The sequence below is a fragment of the Hemitrygon akajei genome, chromosome 8 (assembly GCF_048418815.1).
Source record: "Hemitrygon akajei chromosome 8, sHemAka1.3, whole genome shotgun sequence".
NCBI classification, from domain to species: Eukaryota; Metazoa; Chordata; class Chondrichthyes; order Myliobatiformes; family Dasyatidae; genus Hemitrygon; species Hemitrygon akajei.
Genome location: NC_133131.1, coordinates 108,706,446 through 108,730,166, shown reverse-complemented (window position 1 = coordinate 108,730,166; position 23,721 = coordinate 108,706,446). Strand labels below are relative to the sequence as shown.

At 39.8% G+C, this 23,721-nt stretch overlaps 1 long non-coding RNA gene across 1 annotated transcript in view; it reads left to right on the top strand.

The window, feature by feature from the left end:
- Window positions 1-22,861, top strand: part of LOC140731454 (uncharacterized) — a 31,815-nt gene extending 8,954 nt beyond the window's left edge. Inside the window, exons 2-3 of the long non-coding RNA XR_012099837.1 lie at window positions 4,609-4,714; window positions 22,718-22,861. This is a non-coding gene — a long non-coding RNA (uncharacterized lncRNA). The remainder of the gene's footprint in view (window positions 1-4,608; window positions 4,715-22,717) is intronic.
- The last annotated feature ends 860 nt before the right edge of the window (window positions 22,862-23,721 follow it).

The following is a 23,721-nucleotide window of genomic DNA, read 5'->3' as shown; positions in this document are numbered from 1 at the left end:
CCTGGAAAATCTGCACTGATGACCTATTGTGCCCATAACACTCAAAACAACATAAGTATTTATTGGGCAATCACCTCAAATTTACTAAATACATGGATTTTTACAATCTAGGATACACCGTTTAAGAAAATCATGTAAATTAATCTTTGTGATACCCCAGAAAGTACTCCAAATGGTGGCCATTAAGCAAGCAGGTTGTGGTGAACTAAGTATACCTGTCTGGACATACCCCCCCGCTGACTGCTCCTGTGGCTCCTCCCACAGACCCCGGTATAAAGGCGATTGGGGCCTGAGCCCTGCCCTCAGTCTCCAGGATGTAGTATGGTGGTCAATTGCAGCTTGTTCTTTCTTCCAGTCAATAAAAGCCTATATCTCACCTCACGTCTCAGAGAGTTATTGATGGTGCATCACAGGTTTATAAAGAATAACTATATGCCTTTTGTCCTATAAGTTTAATGAGAAGGAAACAAAAGAAAATTGAGAATTAAGTGGGAGCTTGCTTCTCTGTCTTGTTGCTCTGTTTGAGCCCTTAGACATTTGGCATCTGCAGAATGCTGCTTTTAATTGTTTTGTCTCAGTTGATGATTTTCAAATATAATTTTCTTTAATTTAAAGTAACCCTTACCAGGTTGTAGTTATGGATTATTTGCTTATAAAGTCTGTCAACACTTGTTTTTTTGCGAAAAGTTATCAAATTGTGACTTTAATTAGAACAATACCGGACAAAAATCTGTCCAAAGACAGGAGTGGACTGGATATTTTTCAGGTTTATTTTAGTTTATGAATTTGGAAAGATTTCTGGTCTAACTTGCAATGAGCTAATTGGTTCTCCCATCAGTGGATAAATGAGAACACTAACAAGCAATATAAATCTGCCATTACTCTTGTATTTGTTTTGAGATCAACAAAATATATTTTGCAAATTTTAACACATCTCTGCCTGAATGAGGATGATGGGATAAAATACTGATGGAGACAGTTCAAGTACCATCTGGTCTCTAGGAGAAGCTGCTTTGAAGAGGGCTGGGATAAAGGATTAAAGTTTGATTAACAGCAGTAATGTCTTTCAGATTTTCTGCTGCTTCTTGAACTTTGTATAAGAAGAAGGATTCTCTGGCAGAGAAGGAAAAGCCTTAAAGAATCATCTGGCCTGGAGAAAGAAAGGCAGCCAGAGTTTCTTTCCTAATGCCTTTATCTCAGGAATTTTCACACATAATGAACAAAGAATTTCAATCATGTCAAGGACAGCCACTTGTCATATCATAGTCACTGAGTACAATAATAGTCTCTTCAACCCACAGTGACCATGCCACCTATCAAATACCTATCTTTAATGATCCATTTTCTTGAACTCCTGAATCATCTAAATTATCTAAATCATTCTTCTTTATTTTATTTATTGAGATACAGTGTGGAATAAGCCCTCTGGCCCTTTGAGCTGCAATGCCCGGCAACCCTCGATTTAACCCAAGCTTAATTACGAAACAATTTACAATGACCAATTAAACTACCAACCGGTACATCTTTGGTCTGTGAGGGGAAACCGGAGCACCCAGAGGAAAACCCCGCTGTCATGGGAAGAACGTACAGACTCCTTATGGACAATGACGGGAATTGAACACAGATCGCTTGTACTGTAAAGTGTTGTGCTAACCACTATGCTATTGTGCCACCCCATTCTTAAATGTTATGTGGGTACTTTTCCCATGGGCATTCAGCCTCATTCAGCCTCCAGGTGAACATTTTGTTCCATAAAACCTTCTAGTTTTTCTTCCCTTTTCTTCAACCCTATGTACTTCAGATGTATTCATCTCTGTTGGGGTGAAGTTTCTCACTACTTGCTCCATCTATGCTCTTCACAAGTGAACATTAAATTGGCAAGGATCTGATGTTAAGCTGATGTACCAAGAGAAATGGTTCATTTTGACTAAGATACAATGGGAACAAAATGCATGATGCTAAAATGCAATGAGATCAAGAAAAGATAATTGTATGTGACATTTTTATGTACTATGATTGTGGGTTCCAGTATCTCAGAGGATTATATGTATGACCACCCCTGGTCCATTACAGAGAGAATAATTCACTGCTGGTGGTGGCTGTCAGAGTGTGTTCTTGGATAGACATGAAAAATCCCAAATGAAGAAGGGCTATGATGTTCTTTCAAGTTCCCTGGTTTCCAAAATTCATGAAAGTTACAATAAGAATACAAAACCTTTTTTCTTATAATGTATTCTTAGCAAAAAGGACAAGAAGAAATGTGAATCTTCAAGTTCTCCACCATTTAACTCAGTGGCACAAATCACTGCAAGTATGCTTAAATTGGTTACGGACAAATGTTTAAAATTAATTTGATTAATTAGGAGAAATTATATCGATGCTCTTTTAAATACACTCAAAATATCAGCTTAAAATTGCCAGCATTGCATCTATTTAAGGGACAGTATTGTTAGTTCAGTTATTTGTTAGTTTGTTAGTTTAGTTATTTGCTCATCTTCCACTGCTCTGTGCTTCACAGATTTTAAGACCAGGTTTCCTTGTCATTAATGATCGATACGGACACTTCACTTCATTTCATTTGTTTTATCTAGAGATACAGTGCAAAATAGGTCCCTCCAGCCTTTTGAGCTACGCTTCCAGCACCACACTAATTTTAACCCTTGTCTAATCACAGGACAATTTGCAATAACCAATTAACCTACCAACTGGTATGACTTAGACTGTGGGAAGAAACTGGAACACATTCATGGGGAGGATGTACAAACTCCTTACAGCTGACATCGGAATTGAACTCTGAACTCCAGTGCCCCAAGTTAGCATCATGCTAACTGCTATGCTACTATGGCTCCCAATTTTAATTACTACTCTAATGGAAAATACTTTTGTATTGGAAATAGCTCAATAAGTAGTGCAATCTCCTCTGAATGCAAAGATTTTGGTTTCCTGGTGAGTTCTGGATTATCTCAAAATAGGAGTGATGGATTAGTAAATGTTGCCTTTTCGATGAAAGTTTAACTTGAAGATCTCTTGGCTTTCTCAGGTGATCAAAAGATCCCAAGGCACTGTTTTAAATAATAACATAGGAATTATTGTTTGGGTTTCATCCAGTATCTATTGATCAATCAATATTACTATAACAAAATCACATTTCTGTTTCTGGCAGAGTCATATAATCATACACCACTGAATCATGTCCTTTGGCCCAAGTGGTTCATGCCAACGAACATTCCCATCTAAGCTAGTTTCATTTGTCTATGTTTAGTTCATGTTCCTCTAAACTTTCCTATTCTTTCCTATCCACATGTCTATCCAAAGTCATTTAAATGTTGTCGTTATATCATATCTGCCTCAACTACTTCCTTTGGCAGCCTATTCTAGAAATGGACCAACATCTAATTGAAAATGTTACCCCTTTGCTACCTATCAGCCATCTCTCCTCGCACACTAAACTTATAACTTCTATTTCTTGATTCTCCAACTCTGGTAAAAAGCTTGTATGCATTCCCCCTATCCCTGCCCCTTATGATTTTGTATTCCTCTACAATATCACCCCTCATTCTCCTATGTTCCAATTAAAAAAGCTCCAGACTTCTCAGTCTCTGTGTAACTCAGGCCCTTGAGTCCTGACAACCTCTTTACTCTGTCCATTTTGATAGCCAAAACTGAACACAACATTCCAAATGCAGCATTATTAACAACATACAACTGCAACATAGCATCCAGCTTCTGTACTTAGTGCCTTGACTGATGAAGGCTTTCATGACCCAAACTTTTTTCACCGCCCTGTCTACCTGTGATACCACTTTTAGGGAAGCATGTACTTGTTCACCTAGGTCCCACAGTTGCTGTGGCAAATTGGTTGTCTTTATTCCCATTTCAACCATGACTGCTTTCTAAAGTATTTCATTGGCTGCAAAGCACATTGAGTCATTCTGAAAGATGTATAAAAGCCCCTGTTTATATTGCATTTTGCCAGATCTGTATTTAATTATGGCTTTAGGTTACAGAAAGATCAACCTACAGATTGAAGGACCAGTGTAATTATCTGTTACCAAGTGACTTGTAATTTTTGGACTTGGTTTGCATTATATTTCTTTTAAAATAACAAGTTCAGCAAAGTAGATCAAATGGTGTGTTTGTGTGCGGGGCCAAAAATCAGAGGACTAATAATTTAGTGTATTCATTTCAAACAGTGTCAAACACTGTGCAATTTTCCCCTGGGTTATTTTGAAAGTGTAAATCTGTCCCTATGGCCTACATTTTGCTGGTTCTAACTTACAGGCCTTAATTCAACTAGTGTAACTAATTGCCATTCCGGAACCAGCATGACAGTTATGAGCAGTAGCCAATATTACTTGCCTGAATGCCTTTAAAAGGCACTGTGCTTTCAGTATATCAGAATAGGATTAATAAATAAATATTTCATACATCTTATCTTTAAATCTAAGCATACTGTATATAATTGCCATAATTAGATTAGATACAGAAAATGAATAAATGGTGTTTCACTCTATTTACAAATGAGTTGATTCAAGCATATTCAGTGCAGTGTTCAATTCATTTTATGGTTTTATTCATTTTGACATTTTGTTCAATTTTACCTCCCAGGAATGGTTGCGATTGCTTTTGACAAGATTTGAAAGATTTAACACCCTACCTGACCTGATCACAGAGGAAGTGCAGATAACCAATTCATTCTCAATGACATAGAACTGTAAGTAAAAGCATTTTCCGTGTTTCAGTGTTGCTATTTATAAGCAAAGCTGGCCAGGCTCTAGCAGCTGAAAAGTAGTGAAAATAGCCAGGTCATCTAACTGAATGCCCTTGTTTTAACAAGCTTTCAGTTTTCTTTGTTTCTGCTTGAGTTGCCAGGCCTTTGAAAACCTACTGTCTAAAGGAACATTGAAAGGACTAGATCCATAAGGATAATACACTCAGGAGTTACCTAATAAAGTGACTACAGAGTGTATTTAACAACAAAGTTTCTCTCGCAGAGGAGCTTAATCCCATTTATGCTTTGACTGACAGAACATGGGGGCTCCTTTATGAACTCGCACAGTCCCTGACGACCCTGTGATTTCAGTCTCTGAGGCCAATGTGAGAGCATCCTTCAGGAGAGTGAACCCACAGAAAGCATCTGTCCAGATGGTGTACCAGGCTGAGTACTGAAGACCTGCACTGACCAACTAGCTGGAGTGTTTACTAACAGCTTAACTCACTCGCTTCAGCAGTCTGAGGTGCACACCCTTTATAAGCAAGATTCAATCATTCGGTTGCCCAAGAAGAACATAGTAACCTGCCTCAATGAGTTTCGTCCAGTAGCATTTCAACTCCTGCTTAAGGAGTGACTTGAATCCATTCCAATTTCCCTACAGTCACAACAGGTCAACAGCAGATGACATTTCATTGGCTCTTCATCCAGCTCTGAACCATCTGGACAGTGAAGGTGCAAACATCAGGATGCTCCTCATTGAATGCAGCACAACATTCAATGCTGTCATGCCCTTGAAACTAATCAAAAAGGTCCAAGACCAAGACTTCAATACCTCTTTCTGCAACTGGATCCTTGATTTCCTCACTTGCAGATACCAGTCAGTTTGGACTGGCAACAATATCCCCTCCACAGTCACCATCAGTACAGGTGCACTACAAGACTGTGTGTCAGCCCCCTGCTCTACTCACTTTATGTTTATGACGTGAGGCTAAGTACTGCTCCAATACCATATTTAAGTTTGCAGGGGATACCACTGTTGTTGGCCATATTGAAAGGTGATGAATCAGCATATAGGAGGGAGATTCAAAATAAGATAGAATGGTGCTGCAAACAACCTCTCTCTCAACATTAGCAAAACCAAAGAATTTATTATTGACTACAGGAGATTCATGAGCCAATCCTCATTAGGGGTTCAGAGGTGTTGAAGGTCAGTAACTTTAAATTTCTTGGATCTGTTCTAGGACCAGCACGTAAGTGCTATTACAAAGAAGGCATAGCAGCATCTCTACTTCCTTAGAGGTTTGCGCAGATTTGTCATGTCGTCAAAATCTTTGACAAACTTCTATAGAAGTACCCTGACTGGCTTTATCACAGTGGAAAATATCTTGACTGGTGTTATCGCAGTAGAGAGTATCCTGACCGACTATATTGGCCTGGTATGGAAACATCAATGCCCAAGAAAGGAAAAACCTGCTAAAAGTGGTTGATCCAGCCTAGACCATCACAGGAAAAAGTAGGCCAAGCTCTCTTCCCACTGCTGACAACAAGAAGGAAGTACAGGAGCTTTAGGTCCCACACTATTAGGTTCAGTAATAGTTCAACTCTTCAACAGAGAAGCAGTTTCAGCGACAGGTTACTATCGATGCAATGCTCCTCAGACAGGATGAAGAGGTCAATACTCCCCAATGCCATTAGGCTTTACAATTCTACCGCCAGGACTTAAGAACTTTTTAAAGCTATTATTAATGCTTTTTGAGATGGTGATTTACATGCATATCATATTTTTTACTGAGTTAAGTATTGTATGTAATTAGTTTTGCTACAACAAGTGTATGGGACATTGGAAAAAAGTTGAATTTCCCCATGGGGATGAATAAAGTATCTATCTATCTATCTATCCATCAGGCTCCTGAACCAAAGCGGATAACTTCACTCATCTCAATACTAAACTGATTCCACAAATTTCAGCGACTTTACAACTCACGTTATCAGAATTATTTATTGTATTTGCAGTTTGTCTTTCACATATTTGTCGCTTGTCAGTCTTTGTGTGTGGTTTTTCACTGATTCTATTGTATTTCCTTGTACCTACTGTGAATGCCAGGAAGAAACTGAATCTCAGGTGGCATGGTGACATATGATCATTTTGATAATAAATTTAATCTGAATTTTGAACTGGTGAAGCTTCCCACTATAATCGGCAATAATCTTCTTCAACCCCTAATTTCATGTCATCCGCAAGCTTACTGATCAAACCTTATACACTTGCTTCCAAATCATTTTCTAAAAAACGAATAACAGAAGTCCCAACACTAACTCCTGCTTCACACCACTAGACACTGTCCTTCTTCCAAAGAAACAAACTCCAACCACCACCCTCTGCTTCCTCACTCAAAGGCCATTTTGAATTCACTTAACTAACTCTTCCTGGATTCTGTAGAAACTTCCTGGGATCTTATTGAAGACCTTGCTAAAATCCAAATAGACAACAGAAACTGCCCAACCTTCATCTGCATCTTTGGTTACCTCTTCAAAATTTCTCAAAGACCCAGGGTTTTCAATGCACAAAGCCATACCAACTCCTCCTAATCGCATTCTGTCTCTCCACGTACTCGTTGAATCTCCTCCTGGTCCCACACTTTTTAACCTGCTCTCCCCATTCAACCACTCCAGCACCCCTTCCCCAGTTTCCTTCTCCTTATCCTTCTGGTCTATTTACCTACTATAGGTATCCACCACTATCCCCCAGCTTTTGGTTCCTTCTGCCTATTACATCTTCCCCAATAGTTCCCATTATCACCTTCCTAAATGATCAATTCCAGGTGTGCCAGCATTTTCCATTTCCACTAATTATCCTCCAGCAGCTGTTTCCACCTTTACCCTCCTCACTATCTTCCCATTTTCATCGTCCTCCGTCCTTAGTCTGCCTCCTTCTATCCCCCGCCCCACCCCACAGATCCTGCTTGACCTGCTGGGTTCTCCAGCTGAATGTTTGTTGATTCATGTATGAAAACAATTCTCTCATGGAGTGGATCACAATTTGATCTAATAATATCTTAGGTGGTGAATTGTAGGGAGTCGTGCTCCCTACACTACTCCCTTGTCCATTTGTCTCTCCCTACTGATCTCCTTCCTGGCACTTATCCTTGCAAGTGGAACAAGTGCTACACCTGCCCCTACCCCTCCTCCGTCACTACAGTCCAGGGTCCAAAACAGTCCTTCTAGGTGAGGCGACACTTCACCTGTGAGTCTGTTGGGGTCATTTACTGTGTTCGGTGCTCCTGGTGTGCCCTCCTGTACATTGGTGAGACTCAACATAGATTGGGAGACTGCTTCGCTGAGCATCTACACTCCGTCCGCCAGAGCAAGCAAGATCTATCAGTGGCCTCCCATTTTAATTGTAGTTCCCATTCCCATTCCGATATGGTCCATCCATGGCCTCCTCCACTGTCGTGATGAGGTCACATTTAGGTTGGAGGAACAAAACCTTATATTCCGTTTGGGTAGCCTCCAATCTGATGGCATGAACACCGATTTCTTGAACTTTGGGTAATGCCCCTCAACTCCCCCCCCCCCCGCCCATGTTCCATTCCCTTTTCCCTCTCTCACCTCACCTCATCAATCAGCTTCCCAGCTCTTTACTTCACCCCTCCCTCTCCCCGTTTCACCTGTCACCTGGTGGTTCTCCCTCCCCTCCCCCACCTTTTAAATCTATTTCTCGTCTTTTTTTCTCCAGTATTGCCAAAGGGTTTCAGTTCGAAATGTCAACTGTACTTTTCTCCATAGACGCTGCCTGGCCTGCTGAGTTCCTCCAGCATTTTGTGTGTGGGGCTCAGATTTCCAACATCTGCAGATTTTCTCTTGTTTTAGATTGTGAATTGTCAGTATTTTAAATCTGTACTTTTGATTGCTTGGAAAACAAGCTTCTAGAGGTATTTAAATGGCTCTTTTAATTTAAGAGTTGAGGTTATTTTCAGTTCAGTGCTCTGCCAAAAAACTAAATCACTTGCCTTGGGGTGATGGACAATATCTTGGTTTGGCTGCAACTGCAAGAATGAATTTGTTTCAAATTAGTGTTGTCAACTTCTATTACCGTCTTTCCAAGTTCTAGATCACCTTTGTTTACATTCTGTTTCTTTGTGCACTCTAGAGTAACTTAGCCCATATCACAAAACACCAAGTGGAAATATTTATCTACTCTGACTGCAAATAGTAACATATTAAATTAGCAGTCAAGAAAAGATCAATTGATCCATCAAAGCAGCCAAATTTATTATGATTAAGGATTTATTACTGCTCCCTCTTCATCCCACAAACCCTCAACACAATATTTTCTTACAGTACTGATGATCTGATAACTACATTTGTGTTCTTGTTAATAGATTTAATTAGTAATGCATTTTAGCAATTAGTCTTCAACTACAGGATACCTCATGCTTTTTCACTGATTATTTGTGATGATTTGTGGTTTCCTGGAGAAGTAAAGACTTAGCCCATAACTTTCGCTTTGGATGTAATCACTTGCCCCAGTTTGGACTTCTTTTGAGTCTAGTTTTGAAAAGAGTTGTCTTGTTATTCTAATCAAATTTCCCTGCTTATCCTCAAAAACACAAAACCTGCCATGAGCCAGAGCAAACAAACAGCTTCTTAGAACATAATTTTAAAGACGGTTTGTGCTTACAAAAGAATCCTTTGCTATGATTAATATTAACATGATGCATTTTCAATAGTACCACTATAAATGGTCTCTTTCTACAAGTGCATGGACCTTTTTTAATATGGAAGGTGTCAGATCATCACATGTAACTGATTTTAAATGACTGAAAATCACATTATAAGATTAAAAATAACCTTTTACTAATTATGTTTTTTGGCAGCTAATTGAATTTAGAAAGTATAATAAGTATAAATACAGTGGATTGTGGTTAACGGGGAACCACCAAGACCAGCATATTTTGGCCCAATTAAGTGGCTGTCCAACTAGTCGAAATTTCATGAAAATAGTTAAAAATGTATCAAAAATACAAATAGATAGAAAAAATACAAATAACCATTTAACTGAGTAGCACATTATGTATTTAAACAAAATACAAAACAAATTAGAACACTACCAATAGTACTACTGTACTATAAAACTGTGTAGTAGTTCCTGATAGTTATCGATGGTGGAATTCATCCAATGTACACAATGAACAAGTCCATCCAGACATCTAGTGTAGATAATGTACCACTACTGATGCACCATCAATAACTCTCGGAGACGGGAGGCGAGCGATAGGCTTTTATTAGCAGCAAAACGGAACACAGCATCTCAGAGACTGAGGGGGGAGCAGTGCCTCCAATCGCCTTTATACAGGGGTCTGTGGGAGGAGCCACCAGGGCAGTCAGCAGAGGGGGCATGTCCAGACAGGTATACATAGTTTACCACAACTACTGACATTTGGATCCTCCAAATCTTCATTTTCATTACAACATTCAAGATGCTACACTCAGACCCTGTGTATTGCTACCCACATAGTGCTGATTTGTTACAACACGGTTATTCAATTCTTTATTGAATTTTTTAAAAATTACAAATTTACATTCTAAACAACACTTAAAGCTTCTCAAGAGTGCCCACCGTTACAGTGAACATTCAATCAGCCAGTGAGACTGCTCTACATACGCTGTGAGTCACTCACAGCCAATCACATATTAGTTCATGCTCTGCCTCCCCCATGTGAGTGAACGCTCTTGCTCCCTCACCAATTTGTTCCATTTTTTCACCCATGTTGTCTGCAAAACCCCCTGCAACTTCCAGTGAGGGTAGTACATGTAAGATGTCTAGCATGGATGTGAAACTGCAAGTGATACGGTGTTTGAAGCTGGTGATGTTGATGTTGGCACCTCTTTGAAATTGGCTCCATCGACGATCAGAACAATTATTAAAAAATGCAGACAAGATAAAAGCTTCTGCAATGACGACCTCAAAGTTATCATCAATGAAGGTGTCTCATTCAAGGAGCCATTTACTTGTAAAATGGAAAAAAGACTAAATTTTGTTGGTGTTGTGACCAAACACAACAAAACATGCCCTCTAAGCCAGCTGATAATAATGGACAAGGCAAGAAGCATCATAAATCATATTCCACAAGATACATCGGTAACATTCACAGCCAGCAGAGGTCGGTTTGATAGATTTAGACAGCGGAGTAACCACCATAGTGTACAGACAGTGTATGAGTGCAGACAGCAAGGCAGCCCAGGATTTTCCTGTAACACTGAAGGCCATATCGAAAAGGACAATTACTCTGCTGAGCTTGTCTTCAATGTGGATGAAAAGGGCCTATTTTGGTAAAGAAAGAAGAACGTCTTCTCATAATTTCATCTCCCGAGAAGGGAAACATGCATCCGGGTTCAAGGCTGCAAAAGACTGGTTAATTCTCTTGCTAGGAGGCAATGCTAAAGATGAGGATAAGTTAAAGCCTATGACTGTGCATCACTCTGAAACACCATGGGCAATATCAGAGCAGCCTGGGATAAAGTAACTTCAAAATACATGAATGGAGTGTGGAAGAAGCTATGACCAGGAGTACGCAATGACATCCTAGGATTTCAGGTGGAACCACTCATCCAAAACATCAATGAAATGGCCAATGAAGCAGGATGAGAGGATGTTAACAATGGCAATGTTGAAGAGTTACTGCATTCTCATGGTGAGAGCCTTAATAACAAAGAGCTTGGAGGATTGGCAGAGCAACGCACCCTGGGTGGATCTGAGGACACGGATGGAGAAGCGGAAACACTAGCAAGAAACCTCACCACAAAATTCCTCAGCACTGGCATCACCACGATCGCACAAATCATGGACCAGTTCATCGATAATGACCCTGACTGGGAGCGAAGCAATAAGGCGAAGGGAAGTGTTCTCCACATGATTTTCTGCTACCGAGAACTGCTTCATGAGAGGAAACTTAAGAAAAGACAGTCAAATCTCGACGCTTACTTGAAGAAGAAGCTAAAGTTAGAGGAAGACCCACAGCCTGGTCCCTTCTCCAGGACGTATCCACCACCCGCTTCCCCCCACCGTTGCTACCATGTGTTGCTGCTCCACTGATGTACAGGTTAGGCCTATTTGCGTGTTTGTAACTCCACAAATTACTGTCTATACATAAAATACCATATACCTTACCTTGGGTTTGATTTTTTAAAAATCATGAACACGTCCTTTTACATAAAGTTATATTGACCTCGCATAGTGCTGATTTGCATAGAGCTCCACCTCCAAGGAACACGCCCTCTGTGTTAAGCAGGATCTCAGTGCACCTCGAAATTCTTCATAGTTCTTAACCTGAAGTAGAGAAATTGTTTCATTTTCACTCACTTTCCATTTCTAGCATCTCCAAGTTAGAATGGTTGAAAGCACAGTGAGCAAAACAGTTTGGAATTATCTTACTGCTTATTTCTCACCAACTATCAGTGGCAAAAACTGCTGCTTTTTGAACATAAACACACTCATCCGCCGATATTTAAATAACTATTCACTCTCAGCACAGTGTGGCATCTAACTGCCACACAAGTGTGCATGAATGACATTAGTTAGCACCTGTTCAGCAACAGTCTTCTGGCCCAACTAAATGACATAGTGTCCCAAATAAACAAAAGGAACCTCAGCAATTTTCTTGATTAGTTTTTGTTCCTAGAGCATTGCCCCAAATAAATGGCTGCCCCGATTAACTGATGGCCCAGTGAACTGGAATCCAGTGTATATACAAGAATGTGTCTTTTTGTATATCCATAATTTTGAGAAAATTGTATTGAAATTATAACATAGTTGACCAGAAATATATCAAGAGCAAGATGTGCGATATTGTTGCTTGAACAATAATGGTTCCTTTTATACTTTCATCTTTCTAACAATAAGTTGAGATGACTAATTGCTGGTTCAGGTTGGAATAAAGTTTTGATAAGGAAAGTTTTAGATAGCACTGCCTTAACAAATATATTAAGGATGCTGTCTGGCTCTGCAAATTGTTCTATGAATAACGTACCATTGACTGCTTTTGTCTATGTTGCTTTGAATTTCCAGCAAGTGCAGAATTTCTTAAGTTTATGATTGACAATTTAAAATGTTAATTATTTGAAGTATTTTTAGAAAGTGTATCAGAGAGATAATGGGTTGGAAATTCTTGACTACAGTATCAATCATCATACAAGTATAGAAGCAGCTTGTCTCTGGAACATTGAGAAATGAGGAAAAAGGATTTACTTTTGCGAACATTGCTTGCAGGATTTTATTTTCTTTGTTTCTCCTAGCGTACAGGGAGTTTCAGTATATTAGACAGTAATGAGTGGCTTCATGGGAAATTTCACAGTGCTGAAGAGTGAAATGGGGAGAAACTACAGGTGGGAAAATGGCAGGCTGATATTTTCTGCATAACCTGCAGAAAATACCCGCTGTAAGTATTTTAAAACTTTTATCCAGGTATCCTTAAAAGCAAGATGCCTATCACCTGAGAGACCTTTGGAGCATGGATCACTGAGCAAAGAGACTGAAAAGAAGAGAGGGCAATATAGTAAGCAGGTTTTTATGATTAAGATTATGAATATCCTGGTCAGGATGATACATTGTGGCCATAGGTTGAAGGTTGGTGTGAGATCATATTTGGGAACTTAACAAAGGGTGAGGAGAAGGCAGCATCTGGCAACAGAGAGATTATGGATGTGTGGAGAATTGTTGTCAGGGAGAGTGGACATAATTCAAAGGAGAAATTGAATCCAGAGGAGAGAAATTGTAATCTGAGAGAAATTTATGCTGGAGAACCGTAGACAGCTGGTATTGGGGACTTGTAAGCAGGAGGAAGGAGACCATCAAGCGTGTTTAAAAGACAACAATTTGAGCAGGGTTATATACACTCAATGGCCACTTTATTAGGTGCAGAATGGCATTTTCAAAAAGTTATGCACCTGTACCCCTAACTCCCTCTATCTTATTGTACTCCTTATTGCCCTATCATTCACAATATAAAATCTATATGTTTAACTTCCCAAAATGCACCATCTCACACTTACATGCATTGAAATCCATTTGCCACTCCTTGACCTCCTTCAGAGAACTTGGGTGAATACACTACGGTTGTGACAGACTTTATAAAGGCGCTTGTGGATGAGTGTGTCCCATAAAATCTTCCCAGCCAGAAGTCCTGAATGAACAAAGAGATCAGCAAATTGCTGAAAGCTAGATCAGTGGCATTCATGGTTGGCAATGAAAGAAAGTACAAGGCATTCAGGCATGACCTCCAGAAAGCCATCTCACATGCAAGGTGGCAATTCTGAACCAGATTGGGATCACAGAAGGATGCTTGACAGCTGTGGCAGGGCTTGAATGCAATCACCTCCTACAAAGCAAAACCACGTAACATATATTCAGTGGTTACTTTATTAAGTATAGTTGTACACCTGCTCTTTAATGCAAATATCTAATCAGCCAATCATGTGGCAGCAACTTATTATGTAAAAGTATGCAGACATGGTCGAGAGGTTCAGTTGTTGTTCAAACCAAACAATAGAATGGTGAAGAAATGTGACCTAAGTTACTTTGACAATCAGTTTGTGCCAGACAGGGTGGTTTGAGTATCTCGGAAATTGCTGATACCCTGGGATTTTTATCCACAACAATCTCGAGAGTTTACAGGGAATGGTGCGAGAAATTAAATGGTTAGAGGTAAAGCACTTAAAAGGGACCTAAGGGATAACATTTTCACACAAAGGGCGGCGAGTATATGGAAAAAGCTGCCAGTAGAAGTGTTTGAGGCAGGTGTAATAGTATAATTTACAAAGCACTTGGATAATCACATGGAGTGTTGGGGCTTAGAGGGATATGCGCTGAACGCAGAAAATTGGGACTAGCTGGATGGGCACTGTGGTCAGTGTGAAGTTGTTGCTTAAATCCATGACTCTATGACTCTATGAGGACAGGAAAGAGAGAGAGAGATTGGGAGTGTGGAGATGGGTTTTAAAAAGAAATAATGCAATTCTGTCATTTTGTACCTAGAACAGATGGTTCATTAAAGGCTGCAAAATTTCATTGGATTTGGATGGTAATCTGTGTGTTCTGATAGCAGGGTGCCACTCTAGTGTAGCGGTTAGCTCAACGCTGTTACAGCTTGGAGCATCGAGTTTTGGAGTTCAATTCTGGTGTCCTAAGGAGGAAACTTTGTATGTTCTTCCTATGTGTGTATGGGTTTCCTCTGGGTGCTCCAGTTTCCTCCCACAGTCCAAAGATGTATTGGTTAGTAGGTTACTCACACAAAAGGTTGGATGAACTTGGCAGGCCAGAAAAGAGTAAACAGTCGATGTTCTGGGCTGAGACCCTTAATCAAGACTAATGAAGGGTCTCAGCATGAAACGTTGACTGTTTACTCTTTTCCATACCTGCTGCCTGGCCTGCTGAGTTCCTCCAGCATTTCTTGTGTCGCTTGTATTTCCAGCACTTGCGGATTTCTCTTATTTCTGATTGGTTAGTCCTGTTAATTTGGTAATTGTACATTGTCCTGCGATTAGGCTAGGGTTAAATAAGTGGATTGCTGGGTGGCGTGGCTTGTTTGGCTGAAAGAGCCTATGCTGTGCTGTATCAATAAATAAGAATTAAAAAAATTGGGCGAAGGGATGCTGAATGCTATGCAGAATGATAAACGGTGGTATCTCCTGTGTCCGTGTCTTTGACTTACAGTCTGCTAATGCTGCTAATTTTTGGACACTTTGTGATTCAGATGCCAAGGATAATCTCTATTTAATTGAAAGATGGGTCTCATGATTGGACTTGGCAGCTGGAAGCTCCTTTCCACAAGGTGACATGAATTAGAGAGAGGAGGAGGAGACAGAACAACACAAGCACCTGTCTTCAGGGAAGTGAGAAAAGAGGATTATTTGAGTAACCGTGGGGGAGAGCAGAGAATTTCTGTCTGGGATACAGAAACTTGGGCTGTGAACTGCTAACAGAGTCAAAGGTATTGTGTGTGACATGGTGATCATCGGGATGAGGCAGAGAATGACTGAGGTTTTTCAGAGACATAACCCACTAATACTAGAAATATATTTCTAAGTATAATCTTGTAGGTTTTGAAAGAGGGGTTTGGGGAGCCAGTTCCGAATTGGACAGATATTATTAAGCTATAGAGCTTTGCATATCTAAATAATAGAGGAATAGTTGAAGAGTTGTATAGACTATGCATGTTCCTGTATTCCTGTTCTAGAATTCTAAAACTTGACAATGAAGAGCTTCCATCACAAATTATAACCTTATTGTCCATATTTGGGAGGTGAAGGATATACTTGGTTACCTCCAGAAATGCTGTAATCATGACCAATGCAAGAAGATTACACAAGAAGTCTGATTGTGGTCGCCACAGAGGGCATCCCTTTGTTGTCTGCCACAGGGAAAGTCATTGCCTCAGTCCTCGTCAATCATATATTCCATGGCACTGAAGGACTGCATTCGAAATTCCATAATTCTGTCCATAAGAGAGGGAGTGAATACAGGTTGTAACGTTCTCACTCGGGTGTAACGAACCCGAATTAAACGTCGAGTTAAACCGGAGTCAATGAAAACAAGGTCGCAGTAAGATTAACCATTTACTGTTCACTCTTCACATTAACGTATGGTGAAAAAGCGTTGCTTTCACTGTGTCTTTGGTGCGTAGAGAACAAACTGCTCGCGCTGTGGCGCCACATGTGAGTGACCCCCACCCTTGCGTTTATCCCAAACCGGTATTTTCCCACAAGACGCGGTGAAACCGGATGTGATGTCATCGCAGCCGCGATATATTACAGACAAATGAATTTACTTAAACAATCCTAACTTTAACTAAAAAATGCTAACAAATTACTAAGCGAAAATATTATAAACTAAATAACTGCCATAAAGGCAGCACACAGGTGTATATCTGAAGGCACACAGTATACAAAATAAAATAGATGATTTTGTAGTTACAAGGTAGGTAAAGTAAAAGACATTATGGGTATCACAGAGATATGTTTGAAAGAAGATCATAGGTGGGAGCTTAACATACATGGATACACATTGTATCCAAAGGACAGGCAGGTGGGGAGAGAGGGTGAATGGCTTTGTTGGTAAAAAAAATGACATCAAATCATTAAGTGACAAAGGACCAGAAAATATAGAACAATTGTGGGTAGGGTTAAGAAACTACAAATATAAAAAAGGACCCTAATGGGAATTATATACAGGCCCCCGAACTGTAGCCAGTATGTGGTATACAATTTACAGTGGGAGATGGATAAGGAATGTAAAAAGGGTGAAGTTACAGTGGGGGCTTTGAATATGCAGGAATACTGGGAAAATCCCCTATTCTACAAAAGAATTTGTAGAATTCCCACAAGGTGGCTTTTTAGAGCAGCTGGTGGTTGAGCTCACTAGGGAAAGGCAATTCTGCATTGGGTGTCATGTAATGAACCAGATCTGATCAGGGAGTTTAAGGTAACAGAACCCTTAGGAGGCAATGATCATAATTTGATAGAATCCACCCTGCAGTTTGGCAGGGAGAAGCTAAAATTGGATGTATTGGTATTACAGTTGAGTGCAGATAACTACAGAGGTATGAGAGAGGTGCTGGCCAAAGTTGATTGGGAAGAAACACTAGTAATGATGACTGTAGAGCAGTAATGGATGGAGCTACTGGGAGCACTTCAGAAGATGCTGGACTAGTTCATACTAAAGAAGAAAAAGCAGCTAAATGTAGGATGAGGGAACTGTGCCTGACAAGTAAAGTGAAAAACAGCTGAAGAGGATTTGGAGGCATTGGTATTGATTTCTAAAAATCACTGGATTCTGAAATTGTTCTGGAGGATTGTAAAATCACAAATGTCACTCCATTCTTTAAGAAGGGAGGGCGAGAAAAGACAGGAAATTATATGCTGGGTAGCCTGACTTCAGTGGTTGGCGAGATGTTAGAGTATTATTAAAATTTCAGCATACTTGGAGGCATATGATAAAATAGGTTGAATTAAGCATGATTTCAAGAGGAAATCTTGCCTGAAAAATGTTCCCTGAAAATGGAATATAGAATGCTACACACAGTACAGGCCATTTGGCCCATGATGTTGTGCCAACCTTTTAACCTTCTCTAAGATCTATCTAACCTTTCCCTCCTACATAGCCTCAATTTCTCTATCATCTAGTGCTTGTTTAAGATATTTTAAATGCCCCTAATGTGTCTGCTTCTCCCATCATGCCAGCACCATGCACTCACCACTCTCTGTGTCAAAAACTTATCTTTGACAATCCCCCCTATACTTTGACACCTTAAAATGATGTCTCAAGGTATTAGCCATTTCTAGTGATTATCCCTGGGAAAAGTCTCTGGCTATCCATTTGTTCTATGCTTCTTATCAGCTTGTACACTTCTATCAAGTTGCCTCTCACCCTCCTTTGTTCCACAAGGAAAAGCCTCAGCTCACTTAAGGTATGCTCATAAGGTATGTTCCCTAATCTTGGCAGTATCCTGGTAATTCTCCTCTGTACCTCTTGTAAGCTTCTACATTATTCTATAATGAGATGACCAGAACTGAATACAATATTCCAAGTGGGTGGTCTAACCAGGGTTTTATAGAACTACAACATTACCTTGCGGCTCTGTTGGAGTTCTTTGAAGAAATAACAGGCAGGAGAGAAAAAGGAGAGTCAGTGGATGTTGTTAATTCGATTTTCTGAAAACATTTGACAAGGTGCCACATATGAGGCTGCTAAACAAGGCAAGAACCCATGGTTTTACAAGATTAATATTAGCATGGATAGCAGATTGGCTGACTGGTAGAAGAAGGCAAAAAGTGGCAATAGAGGGGGTCTTTTGTGGTTGGCTGCCAGTGACTAGTGGTGTTCTGTAGGGGTCAGTGTTTGCTCTGCTACTTTTCACATTATATGTTAATGATCTAGATGGCAGAACTGATGGGTTTTTTTTGACCAGATTTGTGGATGATACATAGGTAGAGTGTCAGGTGGTGTTGAGAAAGCAGAGAGTATGCAGAAGGCCAAGAGTAGATTAGGAGAATGGCAAAAAGTGGCAGATGGAATACAATGTAGGGAAGTGTGCGTTCATACACCTTTGATAGAAGGAATAAAGACATGGAATATTTTATAAATGGAGAGTGAATTCAAATCTTGGAGGTACAAAGGGACTAGGGAGTCCAAGTGCAGGATTTCCTAAAGGTTAACTTGCAGGTTGAGTCAGCAGTACAGAAGGCAAATGCAATGTTAGCGTTATTTTTGAGAGCAGTAGGATATAAAAGTAAAGAAGTAAAAATGTTAAGGATTTATAAGACATTGCTTAGTCCGCATTTGGAGTATTGTGAGAATTTTGGAACCTGTACGAATAAAGAATGTTCTGGTATTGGAGAGGGTTCAGAGGAGGTTTACAAAAACTGTCCTAAGAATGAAAGGGTTAACATATGAGGAGCATTTAATGGCTCTGGGCATGAACTCACCGGAGCTTAGAAGAATGAGGAGAGTTCTCACTGAAACATAGTTAATTGAAAGGGCTAGATTGAGTGGACATGGAAAGGATGTTTCCAGAAGTGGGAGAGTCTGCCACCAGAGGGCACAGCACCAGAATAGCAGGATGTACCTTTAAAGCAGAGATGAGGAAGTTCTCCAGCTGGAGGTGATAAATCTCTGGAATTCATTGCCATGGATGGCTGTGAAGGCCAAATCATTCAGTGTATTTACGGTGGAAGTTGATAGGCTCCTGATTAGAATGGGGATCAAAGGCATCACAGAAGAGGGCAGGAGAACTGGGTTGAGAGGGAAACACCAGCCACAGTGTGCTGAATGGCCTAATTTTGCTTGTTTGACTTATTGTCATGATATAGTGAAGGAGTAGGTGATATTCTTTGTAAGCGTGGGAGAGAGATGAGTATGATTTTATATTAAAAATACATTTCACTTCTATGAGGCAGAGTCGTATAGTCATACAGTAGAGAAACAGGACCTTTGATCTATCATGTCCATTCCAAACTTCAGTTACTCATCCATGCTAATTCCATTAGCAAGAATATGGAGTGTAGCTTTCTATGCTTTGGCAATTGATGTGCTTATCTATTGACTTGTGTGGGAATGTATGTACCCATTTCTCCCACCTATCCAGCTAATACATTCTAGGTTCTCCCAATGGATGAAACAATTTCTTCTTCGGATCCGCTCTAAACTTCTTCCCCTTACCTTAAACCAAAATCTTCTTGTTTTTGACACCTCTGTTTTGGGGGAAATATTCTCTTTACTTCTACTATATATGCCATAAGTTTTATTTATCTCAATCTGGTCTTCCCTTGGCCTCCTCCACTCCAAGAAAATAAACTTAGTACACCCAGTCTCTTTTCATAATTGAAATACTTGTTGGTATCAATTCATAGGCATACGTTTGGTGTATCTCCTCTGCATTCTCATTAGTGCAATTATGTTTTTTATATGTTGTAGTTACTACAACTACACATATCTCAGGCAGTAGTAAATTAGTGCAACTGGACTTGCTGTGTTGTCTAGAAGACGTTTCGCTACTCATCCAAGAGGTTTCTTCAGTTCTGATCCATGGTGGATAGTTCTCCAGCTTATAAACTCTGAATTGTTTAAAGGTCATTACCAAAGCACTCTTTTTGTTCCCAGTTTGTTCCATATGGTCTCATATGAAGAATCTTCTGGAAAATCCCACCTTGTTACTTCAGTATTACAATGCCACCTCTTTCTTTATATTTCCTCTTCCCCATCACCCTGAAGATTTTTTACTCCAGAACTTTGAATTTCCAGTCCTGCCCTTCTCTCACCAGAGACCACACTAAGTCTTCTGATTCTGATTGTGCTCCCTAAACACTGATGTTGTTTTGGACATTATACTTTCTCTACTTGACCTCTCATACACTTAAACAGGAACAGCTTTATTTGCTGAAGCTGACTGGCCTTGATTGAAAACAAATTACAGTTAAGGCTAGCTTGATTGCAGATTACAAAGGTTAGGGGTGGAGGGGTGTTATTCTTACTGGAGGTCTGTAACTAATAGTAAGATACTTACAGAAGTCAGTAAAGTCGATGCTGGGGCCTCTGGTTGTTTGTTATATAGAAGTATTATGGGTGAAAATGTTGGCATTCTGATGAGTAAGTTTGCAGATGACCTGAAATGTGTGCAAGTTCAAGTGAAAGGGTGGTAAAGAAATGCAGAGTATGCTTGATTTCATTGGCCAGGCATTGAGAATCAAAGCTGGGAATTCACATTGCCTACTCGGTCTAACTGGTTAGGCCACATTTGGAATACTCTGTGCATTTCTGGAAGGACATTACAAGACGGACATAACGGATTTGGAGAAGGTGCAGAGAAGATTCAGCAGGATGGAGTGTACTAATTATCAGGGAGGTTGGACAAACCTGGATTGTTTTCTCAAACATCACAGACTGAAGGGCAATCTAGTAGAAATAATGTATGTACAATAAAAACATGCGAGAAATAATCAGAAACATTTTCCCAGGGTGGAAATGTGAAATATTGGAGTAATATTGCGATTATCTGAAAATTAGTAGAGCAGACTTCTTTTTCTAATTGTTGCAAACATAAGAGAACAACCACTCCATAATTCTGAAACTTGTTCTGGCAGGTTGTTTCATACACAAAAGAGAAAAGCAGTGTATTTGTTAAGTGTTGAGAAATTGTGTGGGACTGATGTCCCAAGGGACTTCAGTATGTTTGTACACAAGACAATGTTGTCCAACATACAATGCAGCAAACAAGCAAGAGGGCAAATGATAAACACAAAGTACATTGCAGATGCTGTGGTCAAATCAAGATGTACAAAAAAGCTGGATGAACTCAGCAGGTCGGGCAGCATCTGTTGAAAGAAGCAGTCAATGTTTTGGGTCGAGACCTGTCCTGATGAAGGGTCTTGACCCGAAAAGTTGACTGCTTCTTTCAACGGATGCTGCCCAACCTGCTGAGTTCATCCAACTTTTTTGTACATCTTGAAGAGGGCAAATGATATGTTAGCTATTATTATAAGGGAATTTGAATATGTTAAGGAAGTCTTCTTGCAATTGTATCAACACTGAGGAGACTGCATGTGGATCATTGTGTACAATTCTACTCTGCTTGTCTAAAATTAGATGCACTTACCATAGATGGAACACAGCAAAGATTCATTAGGTTGATTTTAGAAATGGCAGGCTTGATATAGAGGGCAAATGAGCATGCAGAAGGTATTCTGGTGTCCAATAAGGCTGCATCATCAGCTCCCTACTCTATTCTCTGTCAGAGATGCTCTTCTGCACACCACTGTTGTGATGAACGGTTATTTGTGTTATTGGCACCTTCCTGTAAACTTGAACTAGTTTGGCCATTCTCCTCTGACCTCTCTCCTTAATAAGATGTTTGCCCACAGGGTTTTTTTTTGTTTTTACATAATTATTTGTAAACTCTAAGTGTTTCCAACCTCCAGCTCGCAGACCTCTTGCTTAATGGTATTCCTCCATGGTAAAAAAAGGATTGGAAACTCCTGTTCTAGAGATTGATGTGCATAACATCCAGGAGATCAGCAGGTTTTGAGATTCATAAACCACCTCGTCTGGCACCAACAATTATTCCACAGTCAAAGTCACTTAGATCACATTTCCTCCCTATTCTGACGTTTGGTCTGAACAACAACTGAACCTCTTCACCATGTCTGCATGCTTTTATGCATTGGAATATTGTCACATGATTACCCGATTAGATAGTTTCTTTAATGAACAAGTGCTGCTAATAAAGTGGTCATTGAGTGACATGACAAATCAAGCATACTATTGAATCAAATGAGCTAAAATTTGCCTCTCACCACAATAGCCTACAGCAGATGCAAACTCACTGGCTTCTCACTTGGTCTTGGATCACCTGGACAATAGTAATGCCTACATTATTCTGTTGGTTATGAATTACAGCTCAGCATTTAACACAATCATACCCTCATTTCTAATCAACTTGCTCCACAACCTAGGCCTCTGTACTGCCCTCTACAACTGGATCCCGGACTTCCACACCAAGAGACCACAGGCTGCACAGATCAGAAATAGCACCTCTGCCTCTCTGACAATCAACACTGGGGCACCTCAAGGATGTGTGCTTAGCCCACCACTCTGCTTTTTACACACCCCTGACTGTGAAGATAGGCACAGCTCAAACACCCTCCTTAAGTTTGCTGATGACACAGCTATTGTTGGCAGAATTTCAGATGCGACTGTTGTGTATTTAATATTTCAGTAATATTTGAATAATCTTGTAAATATGTTGCATGATTAAGCATTCTTTGTTTGGTTACATAATTAATTACTGGTTATATGTAAAAGTATGTGAATGGCATATGTCATTACGTTACTATGTCATATGTTCATGCTTCGCTACAGTAAAATGAAATGTACATGAGTTATCTTCAGCTCTGTGCTTTTCTTTCAGTTATGTTTTGGAGTTACTGTACGGATGAGAAAGTTTAAAAATGAACTCAAGATGACTCTCTACCTGTTGAAGTGTAGTATGTACCTTCTTCACAAATGGGAGAGAGAATTCATGAAAAGCACAGCATGTTTTTTTCCCTTTGGAAGCACAGTGAGACAATCAAATTAAAGCCAAAGGCAGAAAATGCACAAAATTCATGGGCTCATGAACAATGAGTAGCAGGTGTTAATAATAGAAAATAAAAAAAGAAAAAGCAGAAATTTCTGGCTACATACTGAGTGAATTGAAGCAAATGAAACAGCCAATGCAAAATGAGTGCCAGTGTTACTAAGTGTAATTGGTGGAAAGGCATTCTGTTTGCTTAGAAGTTTAACTGCTCCAAAAAAGCAGACAAAATAAGTATTGCTGATATTGTGAAAGTAATGTAGGAACATTTAGAAGCAGACAGTTGTTGATTCCATAATACTTTAGGTTTCATAAGTTGAATTAAAAGGCAGAGAAGTCCATTTCAGCTTAGATGTTGAATTGACTATATTGTTTGAGCATTGC